At 38.8% G+C, this 4,091-nt stretch overlaps 1 protein-coding gene across 1 annotated transcript in view; it reads right to left on the bottom strand.

The window, feature by feature from the left end:
- Window positions 1–4,091, bottom strand: part of CPXM2 (carboxypeptidase X (M14 family), member 2) — a 76,527-nt gene that overhangs the window by 20,700 nt on the left and 51,736 nt on the right. The window lies entirely within an intron of this gene.

Genomic DNA, 4,091 nt, shown 5'->3' with positions numbered 1-4,091 from the left:
CAGATTAGAAAATTAAAAGATAAAATGCAGAAAGCCGTACGAATCTTGTGCACAGCTGGTTAGGTCCACCTTGGCAAAAAGTATTTTCTTTCATAAAACTGAGGGTGAGAGACCAAGAATCTCAGACCACAGAAGAATTCGATTTGAAGTACACTCATTTATTCATGGTACTACCCTCAGACAGTCTTTTGTTCTTCCGAGGAGAAAAGATCCTGCAAAAGCGTGGCACTCCCATTTATACAGAGGAATATGTTAGGTTTTTCTACCACTAATCTATCTTTGTGTTAATTAGTAGAGTTTATTAAGATTGCAGGTAAGGGTAGCTTGTTACCTTCATACTTGTATTCTTTGTGAAGAGGGACAAGTGACCAGGAAGCCTTTTCTATCTTTGTTTCACAGAATGGTCAGTGTTGGAAGGGACCTCTGGAGATCATTTAGTCCACCCCCTGCCAGAGCAGGGGCACCTACAGCAGGTGGCACAGGAGCGCATCCAGGTGGGTTTTGAATATTTCCATGAAAGAAAGAGACCAACTCTAAAAAGCTCAACTTCTTTGCAGCATGAGAGCTCTGGCACTGCCCATAAAAAGTCCCAGAAAGAACCTGTTTCTTGGCAGCTTGACATATCGAAGGGATTTTCTGTCATATTCCAGCTCTATGCAGCACCTCAAGCAGTGGAGCCCTGACGCTTCCAGTGGGTTTCCAGTTATTATGTTATCAACAACATCTGTTGGTCTTTTTTTTTTTTTTCTCCTTTAGTTTTCAATGTGCTTTTAACTTGCATGGAAAGGTACGAAATGAGCTTTGCAACGTCTTGAAGATGGAATCGACGCTCACAAAACGATATGATCAAAATACTCTCATTTGATAAGTAAAACTTGCATCCATTCCCAACAGGATTTGTTCATACACTTCATTCTCACAGAAGTCCTACGGTGAGTTGGACGGTATCATACCTTGCAAGCTCAGAAGTTGGCCTCAGGTACTCCAAATGGACATGATAATGAAGTCAATCCAAGTTATTTAAATAAGTTTTTAATAAAAAGAATAGGCTAGTCTAAATCCTTTTGATTGTCTTAAAAACCTCAACGTGCCATTTTGCAAATGACTGGGGTTTTCTTATGTCCGTGTAATATAAACGAATTTGACTTGTCTTGCCAAAACTGAACAGGTCACAGACAGCACATGTGTAATCTTGAAAAACTCCACTGGCAGACATATCAGACGATTGTACATTTTTTTTCCTCATGATCTATGTCATGGCAGTCATGACACATTAAATATCACACATTAAATCAGCAGTGAAATAATACTCTGCGACTATGTATGGATTCTTTTCTATATATGTTGATGTATATTCAAATACCACACAGCTAATTCCAGTTAAGTTTAACGAGGTGCAACAACGTGCAAGAGAACAAACTCTGAACCTGGGGTAGTTGCTCCTTAAAGCTTTTCTACCAAGTTTGGTGTTTCTAATGATTTCCTACAATTTGATTCTAATAATAGTGGTGAACTTGAGGATTGGTAATAAACTTCCAGAATAGTACATTGTACAAATAAAATATGAGAGAAAAACCTTATAATGACACCCACTGCATTGCTGCAGAGTGTTACACATCTGTCTTGATGAGTATGGAGAAACATACTATATTGGCTTTTCCCAGGAGAGTTATTGAATTTGATGTCATTTTTATTCAGCCTTTGCTCAGGCAAACTTCCAAAAAAGTTTTAAATTGCCCGAGATTAAGTTTTAGTGTTGCTAAACAAAAATCAGAACACAAGGACAGACTGTCACTCTAAGTAAAAATTTACTCTCACGAGTAATCCACTGAATTTAGTACTGCTGTATACACGTGCACTTATACTGAAAGATGCTTGTAGAAAGTCAGAGTTTTACGCAAAATGAGCAGGCTCCTAGACTTAACCAGGTGCCTGGCAAGAAGAGACAAGCAATGAAATTAGGACTGAACGATGCAAAACACAGTACTCCATTGCAGAGCAGTTCATCTTTTAGCTTGGGTTGAAAGCGATGGCATAATCTTGATAACAATGATAGTTTTCTATGTAAGAATTATTAAAAATTAAATCTAATCACAAATTTATTCCATTAAAATAATTGACTATTGCCATGAATACTCTACAGTATAAATAAATGCATGAAGAGCTCAGCTAATTTTCTCTCTGCTCTCTCTGGGTACTTTTGATCATATTCAGTTTATTTTTGATTTTCCTTAGGTTTGAGAAAGAACAGGCAAGGAAAGTACACCCATCCCTCTGAGGCAATTGCAAAAGATTGTGCAGGTCAGTCTACATCTATGTAAATACTAACATATTTAGAAACTGGAGAGGGAATTAAATGCTGGTGCTTTTGTCCTCTTTATCTCCAGCGAGAAATGGCAGCACTGACACTCTACTATGGGTAGGATTTTCTGGCATCTCTCCTCCACAGCTCAATGTTTTTCCCTTGGTGAAACAGCAAAGCTCTTCTGTTGCCTGAAAGACTGTTCTGACACAGTTGGATAACACAGTTTTTTTGTAGAGCCACTGTAATAGTCTAGAAAAGGTTGTTTGACAAAACTAGCCTACAATACACCAAAAATGCATGTTATGAACAATATATAAGCATTTCACTGATAAAAATTACGATTGTCTTCTATGATACCGATTAGATAATCACTAAATTCTCTGTTCCAATTATCTAAATAGTGTTTTCTCACTATTTGTCCAACTTTTAGTGCACTTAGCATATGCTGCAGATTTTATTAACAGAGCCCTACCCTAGCTGAAAGACCCATTTTCATCACAGTCTACCAATGCTAACAAGCCTTCCTAGAATATTAATACCTTATTCAGATTTCTTTTTTTATCTAGTATTCCTTTCATACCTTCCCTTGTGAGCCCACATGATGGAAAGCTGGTATACAGTACAGACTGGATGCAAAACGCTTAATTTATTCAGGGATTAATAAAGACATAAACCCTAACGTTACAAGTTTAAAAGACAAGAAAAGAAATTCACAGTCATGAAAAATGACTGGCTTTCCTTCCACCTGACTTTTTTCCCCTTGGGGTATTTCCTTCCACCCCATCTGCTCGTACATTGTCACTGCCTCAGGAGGACACAGTGTGTGGGAGCTCTAAAATACGACCGAACTGCTCCTCCTGACAACTTTTTTCATATGTTCACACTCAGGGTGCAAATATAATCAAAACCACATCAGGTATTCAAGGAAATTGAGCTTCACCTCACCTCTTTCGTGGGTCTTTGGAAAGGATAGAGTTGTGTGAGCTGACAGGGCTTCACCTCCAGATTTTGATGAATTTAGGAGACTTGTTCAGATTTATGGAGGAAACCTCTGTCAGAAACGAACCCTCAATATCTAGTCACACAGTCAACAGTGTACTAGAGCAGTACATGGCCAAACCAGTCAGTTATCTAAATTGGAACAAGTAAGAAGACACCAGTAAAGGCCAAAGAAGTCCATTTACAGGAAACTGCAAAAAAAAAAAAAAAAGTCACGTCCTACAGGAAGAAAACACGCATGGAAAAGCCTCTGCAACCTGGGGAAGAGCTTTTTTTTGAGAGCCTTGCGTGCAATGAATAAAATGAGCTAGAAGAAAGAAATGTCAGTTCTTTGAGCCAAAAAGACGGGTCAGCAGCTTATCAAAACCGATTAGTTCTTTCAGTCCAATTACATTTTGCATAAACACACCCCATTCCCATTGTGTTTCTCAATGAATGATTCTGGTATTTTCTTTCAGGAATAAACTGAAACAGCCACTGCAGGCAGTTAACTCAATAAATGACTACCAGGAGGAAGCACTGATGCTGTTTCCATGCTAATCCAAGCCCTGCAACAAGCTGTAACAGCACTCATTGCAACGGGGGTGGAACTGCAGATCTGTTCTTACCTCGGTAGCACCTTCACCCACTGATACAGCCCTGCGAAGATGAAGGATGACAAATGCTAACACTGCGAAGCACCGTTTGGCCCTGTACGAGTGTATACCCAAGGAGAATCTAGCATAAATAACTGCTGCACTTAAAAATCACCTTTCCAAATATCGACATTTTTGCTCTTTCCTCTTTA

The sequence above is a fragment of the Charadrius vociferus genome, unplaced genomic scaffold, assembly GCF_000708025.1.
Source record: "Charadrius vociferus isolate BGI_N301 unplaced genomic scaffold, ASM70802v2 scaffold38, whole genome shotgun sequence".
Lineage (NCBI taxonomy): Eukaryota > Metazoa > Chordata > Aves > Charadriiformes > Charadriidae > Charadrius > Charadrius vociferus.
Note: the sequence above shows the minus strand (reverse complement) of the source record. Positions and strands in the feature narration are given on the sequence as shown.